Here is a 15,674-nt window from a genome sequence, read left to right on the forward strand (position 1 = left end):
GCTAATCAATCTCCTTATCTTTACAAACACCACCAAAAAACCCTTGTATGTGACCTTGTCAGGGTCTAGCAGAGGACTCTTGCATCAGTCATGGGTGTTAGATGAAGAGAGTGAGCCATGAGTGCAGTGTGACTGTTCCCATTTCACAGAAAGGAAAACCAAGGTACAAGCAAACAATTGCTGAACATGTATGCAAATGTGGTGAGCAGGATCTGCCTCTGAGGAGATATTGTTATCTGTGGAAGTTACTGGGTTTTCATCCCTCAGGCATGGTTACTCTGACAGAAACCAAATGGCACAGATATTCCAGAAGAGCAATTGCAGAAAAACTTACTTGGCAGCAATTATGCTGGTTAGTGATGATGCAGGGATGAGGAATTACATTTCAACCTCTGCAGAGCTGGCAACATTTAATCATTATGTTTGTGCACAATTCCCATCACAATGGGGCCCTGATTTCCACCTGGGGCTTCCAGACACTATAACAATGCAAATTAAAAATGAAGAACACTGTGCAATCTCTACTATCTCTAAGCCCACTCATTCTTTCTCTGGCACAGCAGAGTCCCTTTTATTTCTAAGCCAGTCCTCCACTTAGGACATTATTGGATTTTTCCCTAAAAAAGCACCTGCCTTTCTGGATGCACTAATTCCCTTTCTTTTTTGATGTGAGAAAGCATGTTTTCAGTCAGATAAAACCTCTGGCTGACACACAGTGAAACACTGACAGGAACATTTATGTCCTCTCAGCTCTAAAGGATGCTTTTATTTCCTTCTGTCCCAAATATGTGCATTCTTAGGCTAGATTGTGCTGGGTGGCAAAAGGACCCTCTCTGTCAGTAGAGCACTAGGCACCTGCAGTTCAGTCAGCACTCATACTCCCGGTGACAGTATGTTTGTTACAGCTCATTTTCACTGCTGCCAGCTCTGCATTAATTACGCCACACTATTTTCTTTTGATTTCTTTGGTGAAGATCTATTTCTAATCACTTTATTGCCTTATTTTAGAAAGTGTAAAAGCCAAAAGTGTCCCAATGGATTCTGAATATAGCAACGCTGCAGTCAAATGATGGGATTTTTAGTGGGGGTGAATCAAGATCGTTCCACTTAACAGAGCTCTGCCCACTGATACCAGGCATGGATCCTGCTCAGCTTTATGGCAGCAGAAAGAGATTTAGCCCAAGCTGTTCTTAGAAGAAATGATGGGTTCAACTCTTTTTACCTAAACATGCTTGTGAAATGCCTGGGGAAATGCCAGGTCTCCCCCTCATGACTATAACTCAAGGACAGGTTAAATAAAGACCCTCCTGGTCCCTGCACCCAGAAAGCACATGGGAAGTAACAGGTTCCAAACAACTACATCTGATCATTATTGAACAGAAATACTAAAGTCTTCTTTTAATGTTGTTATAGCCATCATGGTGCAAGCATCAGAGACATTTGGGGCTCTTTTTGCACTGGTTATTGCTGCTCTGTAGTGGAATCATCTGTGTACTATGAAAAGTGAAACTGAGGCACATGATTTGTTGTTGTTCTCTGGAAAAAAAACAGCAGGTTCTTACTGGGAATAGCTAACCGGGTTATTCCACTAGGTAAGTGCTAGCAGTCTCTGCCAGAGGCGATAGTTTCAGACCCTGATGCTGGTGCTAAAACTGCACTCTAGATGTCACTGGCGATTTAAACTGCCTGATGCTAAAGGAGACAGGTCCTTAGGGGACAATCCTCAGCCCTTTCCTAACAGTCAGCATCTTCTAGGCAACTTAAAGCCAAATGTGAATCAGCCCGAATGACTCTGGAACCTTTGAAAATACTTCTCAGCAGTAGTTACAGCAGGAAGAGAGGAGCTTTACTCACTGCTCAAGAGATGCTAAGTTGAACATGTATGAGCAAGGCCCTGCTTGATTGAATTGCAAGCCCATGTGAAACACATTAGTATTTTATGTTATGTATGTTATGGTCTTTTCAAGCAACTCTCATGCCCTGGAGCCATAGGAGCAGTCTGTCCATAGACGCAGCCACTTCCTGGGTCCTAGGCTCTTCTACCTGGGCATCCAAGGAGTTTGCTGGGGTTTTTACTGTTCAGGGCTTGAGGAGGCTTTACTTTAGCTCATGGATACATCCAGAAAGGAGTTTGCTGGGGCTTTTACTGTTCAGGGCTTGAGGAGGCTTTACTTTAGCTCATGGATATATCCAGAGTCCACCATGGCCAACAGAGAGCCCAGAAGTGTGAGGATGGAGGCACGGACCCAGAGGCAGAGTGCAAGCTGGATCGTTTATTGCAAAGATTACACGATATTTATACACTCTCAAGCAATTAGCCAAGCACATCTGTGCCTGCCTTACGGTTACATCAGGTGAAAGGTCCATCTGATTTTCTTATCGACATCCTCTTCCCAGTTCCGACGTCTCTGTTCCTTGCCAGTTCCAACATCTTCCAAGTACCAGTCAGGGGCAGGTCACTCTTTAATTGCCTTCTGCGGTTCCTCCTGTCCACGATCATTCTTAATTGCCTGCTGTAGTTTCTCCTTCCCATGGTCTCTGCCAGTTCCGATACATTCCAACCCCCACACAGAAGCTCAGGCTGGTGACTGTCTCGAGGTGATATCAGTGATCATTAGCTAATATCGAGAGATGCTGGAAGAAGGGAACATCTTTGGAAGCCTATGGCAGGGGGCTTGGAACTAGATGATCTTAAGGTCCTTTCCAACCCTAACTATTCCATGGTTCTAACTTGAGGTCATAAGCACTCTGCTGTCCTGTTACAATCACAGAATTGTTAAGCTGGGAAAGACCCTGAAGATCATTGATTCCAACTCTTAACCCAGCACTGTACTTCTCTGGGCAGCCTGTTCCAGTGCTTGACAACTCTTTGGGGGAAGACATTTTCCTAATACCCAGTCTAAACCTCCCCTGGTGCAGCTTGAGGCCATTTCTCTTGTCCTATCACTTGTTACTTGGGAGAAGAGACCGACTTCTATCTCACTACAATCTCCTTTCAGGTAGTTGTAGAGAACAATAAGGTCTCCCCTCAGCTTCCTTTCCTCCAGCTAAACAACTCCAGTTCCCTAATAATTAGCGTATCATCTTAACTACATTTTGATGCTTCTCTGAACTCAGTGACAACCTGAGTCAGGCTTTTGGGGATGGGAAACAAAGTTGGTAGTAAACCACAAGCTGCACACAAGCTGTTGAGTTGTTTTGAGATATGAAACCCGTGGTAAGAAACACATTTGTTTCTAAAGCAGAAGATTATTTGATACCCACTGAAAGGCAATTTTTATCTGCTTGCTGTCCCAGTGGGAAGGAGCAGCAGTCTGCAGTGGGTTGAGTCAGGATGTTGATTTAATCCAACTCTTGCTCTCTGGCTAAAGCCAAGGTCCCCTGGTGGGGACCCTGCCTGTCACAGCGGAGCCCGGCAAGCCTGAGCGAGAGTCACTTATCACAAAATCAACATCCTCAATGAATCCCACAGGAAACACATTTAACAGCTGGGTGCAGGGCTGCAGTGGGAACCCCTCGACCCAGAGGCAGAGTCAGCTGCGAGCCAAGTAGGTAAAAGAGACTGGGAGGGAAATATAAAGCCAAGGCATGAGTCATAAAACATAGGAGGACGTCTGCTTGTAGGAATTCCTTGAGCCGTGGCAGTGGAATTAGCTGGTGTGCAGTGTGTCCTGGGTTCAGCCTTAAACCACGACACTGTTTCTGCCCACTGCCTTCAGGCTTCAGAGCATGCTTGTACATAATGTCAGGGTTGAGTGTTAGAGCCTGGATGACACTGTCCCATGCCAGCACCCCCGAGAGCAATCCTACCCTGCCCAGGATGTGTGAGGTGTGCTCCCTCCGCCGCCCCCTCAGTGCCAGAGGAGAACACGCTGCTTTGGCACCAGGAGAACCACCCCACAGCCCAGCCACCGGCGTGCCCACACCGTGTCCGTCTCACCCCATCCTGCTGCCTGGCACCACTGCCCCAGGCCCAGCGGAGCCTGCTGATACCGGCAAAAATCCCAGTGTCTGAACCCAGGAACCTGTCCCCAGCCCCACGTGTGCTTCTAGCGGGGCACCGCACAGCCCCGAAAAAGGGCTGTTTTACCCCAAAACGCGCGTCGGGGCAGGGCACGGCGGGAGCCCCGGCACCGCCTCACCCTCACGGGCCGCGGCCGGCGGGAGGTGCGGCCGGCGCCAGCCAATGGGAGCGGGCGGGCGGGCGGTTCCTTACGCCCCGCGGGCGGGGGCGCTCGGGGCCCGTGCGCGGCCAATGGCGGGCAGCGCGCGCGGACGGGGAGCGTTGGAGCCGGGAGGTGCCGCGGCGCAGGTGAGCGGAGGGGGGCTCCGGTCACCTCAGCGGGAGGGGCCGCGCTCCAGCCCCGCTGCCCGCCCGTGGCTCCGGGGCCCGGCGGCCGCTCCCCGGCGTGGAGCAGGTGCAGTGCGGCGGGTGCAGGGGGGGAACAGCCGGGTTTGGTCCGCGGGCAGGGGGCGGTGCGGTCAGAGCTGCGCTGTCGGAGGGGTGTCGGGGCAGGCGGTGCGTGTGGGTTCCCTCAGGCCGGTGCTGCCTCATTCCCCGGGTGGCGCGGTGCGGTGCCGGGCAGCCGCAGCTCCAGAGGGGTTGCTTTTACCGAGCCCAAAATAAATGGGAAAACCCAAATCCTTAAAAAAAAAATCCCGTGATTTTGAGCAGTTTACTCGCCGCACCGCTCATCTTGCTCCGTTTTCTTGAGGGGGGCAGAGAAGGTGCGAGGTGTGGTGAGCTCCGTGCGGGTTTGTCACAGCCTCCCAGCCATTGCTGCCCTTGGGGACCACTGTGAGCTCCTCAGCGTTTGGGTTGTCTCGGGGTCAGTGCTTCGGTCTGAGCTGCCCTGGCACGGTCTCAGAGCACACGCCAGGCTGGCGTGAAGAGGATTTGCCTTCCTCCCTACGCTTACCTTGCTCTGAGGTAAATAAACCGCAGCTCTCAACGGCCTGTGTGCAGTGAGCGAGGAAAACTGCTGATCCTGCAGGGATACAGCTTTCTTCAGCGGCTCCGGTGGAGCTGAAATTGACAGTCTGTTGTAGTTGTAACTTAATGGGATAGGTTTTGTTTAATGGGAAACTTACTTTTCTATTTGCAGTAGTCTGTGGTTGATTTTAACAGTGCCATTTCCCATTGTGTGTTGATTTCCTCCCTGTGAGGCATCTCTGGCAGCTTCAATTTGTTCTGGTGTTTGACATGGGATGGCTTTGAAGTGTTGCTTTTGAAACTGGATAAGGCAAGCAGGGAGCTATTATCTCAGTTGCTTGGAGAGAAAAACCATGCTGGGGCCGTGCTCCAGCATGTCCCTGCACATGGCTTGGCTTGCTGTGCTGCACCCTGGGCTCAGGCTGGGGTGTGTGGTGTGACTAGGATTAATCTCCAGACGTAGCAGTAAATTGCTTTCCTGGGCTTGCTTCTTCAGCTTGTACCTGAGAAGGGCAGATCTTAGCAACCAGGAGCATAAGCACCAAGCACCAGCCTCTTACTATTCCGGCGAGGAGTTCAGGTATGTTATTGTTTGATACAGTGTGAAGGCTGGGCTTTAAGACGCAGTAAGTACTGGGCTACTGTGTACTGTGTTCACTGGTGTGAAAATCTTCAATCTGGAGCTGACTCGAGCTGTTTCTTCTTGCTTTTGGGATGTCTTGGGGGTTGAAGCTGGAATGCTTGAAGTGGGACATATGCGTGCATATGCTCCCAGGACAGCTCATAGCCCAGAGAGGGGTGGGCAGAGCTGCTCATCCAGCTGCTTCTGGCACTGAGCCACAAGGAGACCTTGCTCCAGAGAGCATCAAGGTGCCCCCACCACTGCACACAGGCTGCTGGTTCTTTACTTCTGCTCTGGCTTTCACATCCAAATGAGGGTGTTTGTTAAGCACTGAATGTCTTGCCTGATACAATTAATTGTCCTTGTATTAACCAGACTTTCAAGGCTCGGTTTTCTTTTGCTGGGGAGAGACTGTGGCATTCCCCTTATGGGCTCTTGTGCAGTGGCTACAGTGGTAATCCCATCAGCCTGCAGCAGAGGAGGTATTTGGAAGGACAGCGCAGCAATGTTCTGTTTGATGGAGGAAGAAGCTCTGTTTAGGTAGTGGTCACCACAAGTGCTTGTGTGGTTTAGACCTTGGCTGGGTTTGAAGAGGTGGCACTGTGCTATGTGTCACTGTACTTCAGCCAAGGATCTGCTTGCCAGAGTACAGCATCTCTTCTTGCTGGTTTTAGTTCCCTGCAGTTACTGAAGGGTGTATGCACCCAGTCGTTTGTGCCAGCCTCTGCAGACAGAACAGTCCTGTCTGAAAGCCAAGTCTTCTGTTACATGTCAGTCCTGACCTTAGGAGAGCCTTTCTAGAGTCACTGCTACCTGGGAGCGGGGCGGGGGGAGAAACTTCTTCAGTAAGAGGGTTCAGCAAAAGGCTGAGGGTGCTTAATGGCTTCTGCAGGCTATTAGCAGGGTGGCTTGTGTCTCCAGAGGCTGCATCTGCCTGCCTGAGGGGCAGAGAGGATAGATCTGATGCAAATCAGTGTGCTAAAGAAGTGGAGGAGAAGGTGTGTGTGTGTTAGTGAGGAGCTCAGTGTGAGGATTTTCTGTGCTGGAGTTGTAGGAGCAGTTTGTCTGATAACATCTGAAATCAATATGTGCAATTACTCTGCTTTGAAGATGCCTGGAGAGAACATACCTATTGCTGCCCTGAAGTGCCGGTGGCTGGGTCTGTTCAGCAGCAAAAAGCACTGACAAACACTGGGTGTGAGACGAGGCAGGCTCTGCTTTTGTGTGGATTTCTACCCATCTCTGACTTGGGGTGGGGGATTTCTTCTTGGACAGCCTCTGTCAGATGTTTGCTGCTGCTCAGCCCTGCATTGCTGCTGAAGTTTGGCCATTGGAGAAGACAGGAAGCTGAGACTGTTCCTTTGCTGAGAACCAGTGAGGAGGCAAGTTACCACTTTGTCTTTTGGATGAAAGTGAGAACTGGGCTGTCAGTATGAAGCCAAATATAAAGTCTGTATGAGATAAAATGTTGTTGGCTTGTACCTTAAAAGGTAGGACCTTGGACACATCTGGGGAAAACGACCTCTACAGTACCTCTTATCAAAATCCTTCCTCTTTCGTCATTCCCTTACTGGTTTCTTCTCTGTTCTTCAGTCCTTTATTTTTTGGCATAGGATGTCACTTGCTTGGGGAACCAAGCATCCAACATGCAGGGCGGTGACCCATGAGCAGAAGATATGTGGTTGAATAAATGAATGTGGGTGGCTGTTTGTAAAAGCAGTGGTGATGACTGAAGTGTACAGAAGCAATTGCTGACATATACTGCAGTCATGGTGGCAAATCTGAAGGTCAGGTAGAGATGTCTGTGATAGACAAAGCATTGGGTACAGCAGATAAATGAATGATACCAAATAATGTCATGTAATCAGGCATGTTTTAATTAAGGTAGCAGTTAAGCTGTGGTTGGAGAAAAATGTCTGAAATCTGGAGAGGAGAAATGCTGATAATTGATAAATTGGGGTAGGACACTAATCTGAAAGATACAGGTGGGAAGAAGCTGCAGTGACTTTCACGGATGAATGGGAGGATGGCTGCTGACTTGTGGTGGTAGGTGAGGTGTAAGCATACCTGCATGTTTCTGAACATGTGAATATACATGCCAGTTTCCTTTGAAACTGACGTGTTTCTCAGGCTTATGCAGTTCCCAACAGGAAGGACAGAGTCTTTAACCACAGAAAAACATGTTCAGTTAGGAACATCTGCACCAGATCAGGATGTGACAGAACTGTCAAGAGATGGAGCTGCTCAGGCCCTGGGCAGAAGTGGCAGCTCTGCACTAGCAATTGTAATGCACCTCAGGAGCTGCCCATCCTGAGGATGGGAGCCCCTGGTGTTGGTCTGGGTGAGAGGTGGTACCTGGTGACAGGCACAGGGAAAAAGGGATAAAACCAGAGATGTGGTGAAGCAGCGAGGTCTCCGTGGGTTCCTAGGGGAGACTTACACCTTTCTTCAAGAGTTGCTATCAGTTACCAACTGTAGCATTGTTTTCCAGAGAAACAATCAGGGCTATCAAAAAATCCAATCTGGAAATTTAATACAGTCTTTCCTATTTTCCTAGTATCCAGCTACTGTGTTGCTTTCCAGTCTATTTTTTCCTTGTACCCTATGCAAATACAGTAATTTTATAGACTTCATCATTAATGACAGGGTCAAGCACTGCATAACTTGCATTCTAACTTGTTTAGGAATTTGCAGTCTGGATTTGTTGGTCACTTTTCCTACTGGGTTAAATCTTTAGAAACATTTTCCTGTTCCATTGCTCTTTTCAGTTTTGTTTTTGGCATAAGTGATATGGACAGAAACAGAGGGAGAAGCATAAATATGTCATAAGTGTGAAGTGCATGACATTGGAGAATTTTCTTTATTGCTTTCCTGTGCTGGTGTCCCTGGATGGGGAAGTTCTGAAAGGTCAAAACTTTCTGAGGACACAGTGGGCAGAGGCTTGCAGCTGAAAGGGAAGGCTGTCCCATACCAGCTGGGGGCTTCTCAGCCCAGAAACCTGCTCATTTAGGGAGTGAATCTGGCTGAATATGAACCCTTGTATTTTATTTCTTGATGGCATCCAGTGCATGAGCTGAGTCATGCCTTGTGGATAAAGGTGTGGTTTGTTGAGGACTTGTTTCTTTTGGGTTGTTGCCCTGAGTAGGCATTATTTTAGGGCGAGTACCTCTGAAATAGTTGTAGTTCTTTCTGCCAGAAGCTGTGTGGGATTAATTTAGCTGTTTTGTCTCTGGAGTGGTTTCAGTGTTTCTGCAGATTGGTGTGTTCAGGGAAGGCTGTGAAATGTTGCGATTAATTCTTCAATATTGTTCGAAGTGTATAGTGAAGTTGTTAGCTAGTTAACAGTGACTGCTCTAATTATTCTAGTGCGAGTGTAAACAGCAAGGTTGTAATGTGCCACTGTCTGCTGGAACAGCACTTGAATATATATCTTTGAGACAGACATCCTTTCCCTTTTTCTTGTTCCCTTGTTATGCTCTGCACAGCAGCCTGTGTAAGTCTTGAACAAGCAGAAAAGCCATGGAAGTCCAACTTCCCTTTCAGCTGATGCTGGAGCTGAGAGGCAACTGCACCCCTGAGGTCAGTGGAGCCAAATTCATTGCCTCACTTTTTTTTGCTACCTTCTGCAATTCCCTCTTTCCAGTATTTTCCACTCACTCACACCAGTGAAGTGAGGAAGACTGTCCTCAGCTGGCAGCAGAGCCTGTGGTTTTGGTTTGAGCCCTTGCTGCAGAGTAGAGGTGGAGCAGAAGGTCTGTATTAAGCCATCAGGAGCAGAGAGCTGTGTGTCAAGGTGGGAGAAAGAGAGCAGCTCCCTGAGACCTGCAGTTCCTTTGCAGTACTCTGTAAAGGTTTCTGGGGTGTGCTGATTGTTTTTCTCAGCCAAGTGGCTCCGTAACTGTGTGACATTCTGAGGATGAGGCATTAATGACACATTTTGGGTGGATGTTAGGTCCCTGTTCACGTGGGGAAGCTGTTCAGGGCAAGACTCCTGACTGCACAGCTGTGCAGAGAACATTTTCTTCAGAGGAAAAATGTCTCCTCTGGTATTCTCACTTTACACGGACTTCTGGTATGGCTGTTGAACTCTAAGCATGATCTGTAGAAGCAATTCCTACAGAGCCACAACAAAGCTTTCAAGGGAAAGGGATGACTTGGTATGTAGGACATGAAATTTTAATGCAAAGAAGACTCATTCAGTTGTTTCCTCTGGCTACAGATTTCCTTGGTAACCTGGAGCTCCAGTTCACAGATAGACTGGAACACTGAGTGCTTAGCATGAGTGTTAAACTAGGAGCAGATGTGGGGGGCTCAGCTGGATGGGAAAAAAGAGGGAATAAAGAAGTAATGTGGAAGCCCAAGCTGAGTAACACTTTCTGAGGATGTGTTAGTGTTTTTGTGACTGTGGTGAAGGTGTAAACCAGTCATACCAAGGGGTGTGAGATCATCATACTCCAGTGACCTGGACTGTAGAGCCTACATTTGACAGTTTGGTACTGTGCTGGGGCAGTGCTCTGCAGTCAGATGCAGTCCATCTGGTGGCTTGTGTTCCTCAGCTGTCCCTCTGTTGCAGAGCTTATTCAATTTTATCTTGCGCCCTTGAGTGCAGCAAAGGTTGGACCAGCCACCCCATAGTCTGTCTTGGGTTTGTCCTACTTTTGCACGTTATGCATAATAACTCAAAGACTATTTTGCTGTTGATCCCTTGTAGTCATGAGAGACTTTATCATGGGTGTCTGTCTTCCACTCTCCTACTCTCGGCAGTAGTTCAGGTTTCTATTCTATAGAAATGAGTCCTAAAACAACAGAATTGCTGGTGAGGACAGGATTTTTTTATATGCAAGTATCATGAACACAGCCTCATGAAGCCCGCAGTTGCAGGCTGTCACATCTAGAGTAGATAAAGCTGAAGGACTCAGGTAACAGCAGGAAAGAAAAAGTGCCAACACAGCTTTGCAGAGTAGTGTGGCATGCACACCTCCCTGAGGCTGGCCCTCATTACCAGCTCCCATGCTGTTGCATCATCTCTGTCAAGTTACTCTCAACTAGCTCCTGCCTTTGTGCTTCCTCACTATGGTATGGCAACATGCTGGCATTGCTGGAGCTGTTCTGCCTCCAGACCTCCTCATGTGCTGGATGCAGCTGGTGGTCTCAGTCTGATCTGCTCCTCTGATGTGTGTTCTCAGAGAGAAATTGGGATGTTCGAAGGGACCCCTGCTAGAAGAAGATCTGTAGCTGTTGCTTCATGCTGGGTGTCTGCTACCCGCCCCTCTCCTCCCCTCATACAGCACATGGGGCCTTATCTGTTCATGGAAAAGAAGATGGAAGATGTGTGAGCTGCCTCCTTATGAAGAGCTGGGGATGGATGCAATCTGGGGATGAATCACAGGGAAGGAGGCTTCCTTAGTGCAACATGTGAAAAGTGATTGACAGTAGCATGAAAGAAAAAGAATGGATTGTCCCCTCAAGGGAGTTGAGTGCTGCCTCAGAAAAGTGTATTCTATTTCTTCAGAGCTGTTCTCCCTCTCTTTTGTGAATGGTTACAGACCAGTATGGAAAAACTGGGAGGGAAGAAGAGAGAACTTGGTTTGGATACTGATGATACAGAAGGCAGTAGCCCTGTGCCAAAGAAATCAAGATACTTGAAAGGCAGCAGGACCTGGTGCAGTGTTCCTGTAGCAAAAGTTATTACAGTACACATGCATGACCCACCCACTTGACAAGTGAAGCTTTAACTTTGGCACTAATGCCTGCTTTTGTTAATGCTGTCTGGGTAGTGCTGTTCTGTATATTGTTTGTGCCGGAACCAAGGCCTCAGTCTGTCTGTGCTAACGATGTGCCTGCCTCAGGTGGCAGTTTGAGGACAGAAGATTCACCCATTGACCTCTCACTGATGAGATGTTTTGATGCTGAAGACCAGATTGACCTTTCTGTAGCTCGACTGACAAAGGTTAATAATATCTGAGGTTCCCCGCTCTGTGAGGCAGTGTAAAACTGACCCCAAGATGAGGTTTTTTTTGTCTTGCTGTATCATCACTTCATCGCCAGGCTGAGAAATGGGCCTGGAGGTGTGGAAGATGTCTCAGTGCAGCTTTGTCAGACCAGCCCTTGCTGAGTGCAGAGGGAACAGAAAAGTGTGCCTCTGCCTCTGGGCTGGGGCATGACATTACTGCTTGTGCAGAGTATGATTTTTTGGAATGGTGAGGGCAAGGTCCTCTGTCTCAGCTTCTTATGTTCACAGCACTGGCAGAGGAAAGGCTGGGGGAGTGTGAACATCTGAGGAAAGAGGCAGAAGGGTTTTATGCAAACTTGAGAGGGCTTGGAGCTTCTACAGCGCTGTCAGGTCAGTCTAGTCCATTTGAGGGCATGATACAGGCATTATGTCTTGTAGTGGTGGTCATGAACTTAAGTGCTCTCAACTGGCAAATGAGGCTGTGTTACTAACTGTGCACTTCCATGTTAGAGAGATCAGGCACCTCTTTGAACGTGTTTCCGAACTCTGAGGCTTCTGCATCTTGCTTTCTCATACAGTATTGATGTGCTTGTAATTGACCTTGAAGCCAGAGTAAAAAGGCATGGTTTAGTCACAGCAATTCCTGGAAGTCCAGTTGCTTCATACCAGATACTGATTTAAGTCAGGCTGCAGGATGGAGCTGGCATTTTTTGTTAATTTTTCAGGGTTTGCTGTTTCCAAGGAGCCAAAAAGTGGCTTTGCTCCCTGCAAAAGCCACTGCTCTGTCTGCCATCCAGAGTGATTATCACAGATGCAAAAAGGCAATCTAAGGTTATGCCCCACTTGTGCGAATTGGTTCTTCTGTGGCATGTCCTCCCAGCCACCAAAGGAGTGAATGAATGAGCAAAACCAGTACAGCTTTCCCTATGCTCATCCCAACATCTGTCTGCTTGTCTCATTGTTTCTTGTGTTAAGAGCATAAACTTCACAGGAGGGATAAGTGTGCTCTCTGTAGAGCATCAAGCACGGGTGATAACTGTCTGAAATGCCACAGCAATGGAGAATTAGTCTCCAGGTCTTGAGTGAAAGAGCTGCAGATGTGCTGGGGATGTGAGGCTGAAGAGCTGTCTGTTAAAGTGATGTATCTGATTTGACTCCAGAGTAATGTGTTGCTGGGCTGCCTTTGGTTCAGTTCCTGCCTAGCTTCCCTGGGAAGCCCCCTCTATTCCCAGAGGTGTCCCTCACCCTTGCTGCTTTCAGTGGTGAGGCTGCTCACTCTTTCATGCTGCTTGCAGTAGGTTCACCAGCCTCCTGCTAATGGCATGGCTGCAGTGCCAAGGGATGTTTGAAGCTTTGCAGTAAGCTAAATAAAACCACCTGGATTCATTGAGGGTGTGTTGTAGTTACTGCAGTTCTGTGAGTCTCATTCCACTAAAATCTTGTGGAGGAAAGAAAACCTTCCAGAGTGTTTAATATTCCATGCTCTTTAGGTGTGAATAAATATTTCCTTGGCCTGAAACATTCTCCTGCTGTGAAATCCATTCCAGTCTCTTTGTCTAAGACAGCCTCCTTCCTTCTCTCTTCTGTGCCTCAGCTTTTATTAACCTAGAAATGTGCTGACACTTCACCATCAAACTGTTTTCTAGCATGTTGGGGAGTTCTGCAGAGGGTCTTTGGAAGTTGTTTATGTAGCTGCATGCAAGAGAGGAAGGTGGTTCAGAGTTGTTCATCTCCTGGGGAATTTGCTCTTCCTAGCTGATGGCTTTCTGCAAAAGCATGAGAGCTCTGTCCCCTCTAAAAGAAGGGTACAGGATTGGGGAGTTGGTGAAGAAAGATACTTCGTCATTGTGCTCTTGGCAGCGCTCCCTCTTGTAGAGAATCCCTGTCCCACCATGCAAGTGTACTGATTTGAGCCTCTCTGAAGCTGTCTGTTCCACTGTCATGACCTGCAGGTAACTTGGTGCTTCTGCAGTTCTTGTTCTACTTTCTTGGCAAGAAGCCTGTGACTCATACAAAGTGTCTTCCTGCTGCACTCCCCAGGAGGCAGAGCTGTCTAACACTCTCTCATAAAAGAGTTTACTTGTTCATCTGTGGGATTTCTGCAGTCCCGTCATTTGGTGGCAGATGTGACTCCTGAGGGGCAGGAGGCCTGGGTGAAACTTGGGCGACTGCACTGCTCAGGATGAACTGAGCTCCTGCCACCAGCTGAAGGCAGCTTGCTTGTACCTGGACAGTTAATACCTTGAAGCAAAGTCATCCCAGCCACTCCTCTCTTGCTGGCATGGAGAAGCACCATTTCCAGCAGCAGCAAAGTCCTTCACCTCCTCTGAACCTTTGTGCAGCTTTGGTACCTCCCAAGCTGGGCAGTGCTGCAGTTGGGAACTGTGGCGTCCAGGCTGAGGCACTTGTGTTTGGCCTTCTCTAAGGCAAATGGCAAATCCACTTGGGCTTGCCATGTCTCTCACACAGATGCTAGGGAGCATCACTCCTTCCCCTGGTCCTGTGTCTGGTCTGCAGTGTATTAAAGCAGACATTTGGATGGGTAGTCTCTCTCAAACTTTTCTGGCTACAATTTTGTCTTCTTGGAAGCTTGTAATTTTCTAGCCTTGCAAGCCCACCTCCCAGAGAGCATGGGAATTGTAAGTCTTTAGACAGATAATAAGAATGATGTAATTAAAATCCTTAATTTTATTTTTTCTTGTTGGAGTTTTTTAATCCCTTTGATTTAAAGGGTGGTAGTGGATAATTGGATTGTGGGCCAGCCTCGCAGAGGCAGCCGGGGGGAAGGGACTGCAAATGAGCCCAGCCAGGAAATTGCACATTTAAATATAGTTCTTGGTAGGGTCAGCAAAACACCCAAGGGACGAATTAAGAATAAAATTTCTGCTGTAATGTGTTCATTTAGCTGCAGACATCATCTTAAGAGAAACAAAAAGGAAGCATGGGAGTGAGGGAGCAAATTGAGGGGTAGGTGTCATTCCTGCAGTGCAGTACTGCTGCAGGTCTCAGGCAGTAGCATCCTTCTCCTGTCCCCTGGCTGGTGCATTGGCCAGTTCCCAGAAGGCAAAACACTGAAGGGAATTTTTGGGTTTGGGGGCCTGGTGGTTTCACTGGGAGGTGTAATTCACTGGGAGATGTAATTCATACTTCACATAATGCTGTGGGGTTTATGTTGTTATCAGCTTTGGCACAGGTTGCCTGGGTCACGCTGTTCATCGGGTGGCAGGAAGGTGGGACCAGCCATGACCTTGTTTGCACTGTTTGGGTTACTGGGGGACAACTTTCCCTGTGAGGCTGTTGCTTTCTTCCCAAATGGGTGAGATGCTTCCTACTCCCATGAGTACTGACCAGCTTCCCAGAACTGGTGTACTGGGAAGGTGATTGGAGTCAGTGACAGGAGGTGGATTCAGCCTGAATAAAGGGAATTTAGGGAAATGCATTTGTCCCTTTAGAAATCCTCAGCCTTGCGTTCTTCCTGTTGGGACCTGTGGCCCCTTCAGCAGAGGGACAAGATCATTGTCCCTGCTGTGGACATGAGTGAGGAAAGCAGAATGTAAAGCAGCCAAAGCCCAAGCTGCAGGACACAGCTTATCTGGAGTAACCCCTGGCTGATAGCCAGCACTGCTCTTGAGTTTAACTAACGTAGGAGTTAGTTTTCCACCCGTGTTAGTTCCTTGATTTTTGCATGGCTGATGGCACGTGCAGCAGAGCTCACCTACTCGGCACTTCAAGAACAGCCTGAATTAGACCTGTGCAATTTGAATTTCTCCTTAAGGCTACTTGTGGAGATGCAGAAGAACAGCTCGGTTTGTGTTTCCCAGGACCTCAAACCCAGCCCTCTGTGCTCACCCTTTTCTTTGACTGTCTCCCCAGGGGAAGGCCGTGGATTCAGGGAGGCAGAGCTTGTCAGGAAGGAGGCCTCATCCTGCATTCCTCCCCTCTCAGGGGGCTGCAGAGCTGTTGGCTCTTCAGTGTAGCTGGATTAAGATTTCACCAAAGCTCTGCACCCATCAAGAAGCACTGGGGAGCTCATTAGCCCACCTTGCCTGCAGCTTTTTAGAGCTCTCTATCATGCTCCTGGGGCCAAATTAAGAGCTCTATGTGCAGCCAGGGCATGGTATTTAGGTGCCTTCAAAACCTGCTTGGAGGCCTGTAACTGGGTGCTT

General features: G+C 48.3%; 1 protein-coding gene across 2 annotated transcripts in view; it reads left to right on the forward strand.

Moving 5' to 3' along the window:
- The first annotated feature begins 4,393 nt into the window (after nucleotides 1-4,393).
- CAMKK1 (calcium/calmodulin dependent protein kinase kinase 1) overlaps nucleotides 4,394-15,674 on the forward strand; it is a 91,873-nt gene continuing 80,592 nt past the window's right edge. The window contains exon 1 of one of the 2 annotated variants that reach the window (XM_061355501.1): nucleotides 4,394-4,418. The gene's annotated coding sequence lies outside the window, so the exon portion shown is untranslated. Of the gene's footprint in view, nucleotides 4,419-6,830; nucleotides 6,938-15,674 lie in introns of those variants that run through there. The other variant, XM_061355500.1, reaches the window with a different exon arrangement.

Source organism: Neopsephotus bourkii, unplaced genomic scaffold (genome assembly GCF_033783945.1).
Source record: "Neopsephotus bourkii isolate Nb327-2 ecotype Australia unplaced genomic scaffold, CSIRO-AGI_Nbou_v1 NB_804, whole genome shotgun sequence".
NCBI lineage: Eukaryota > Metazoa > Chordata > Aves > Psittaciformes > Psittacidae > Neopsephotus > Neopsephotus bourkii.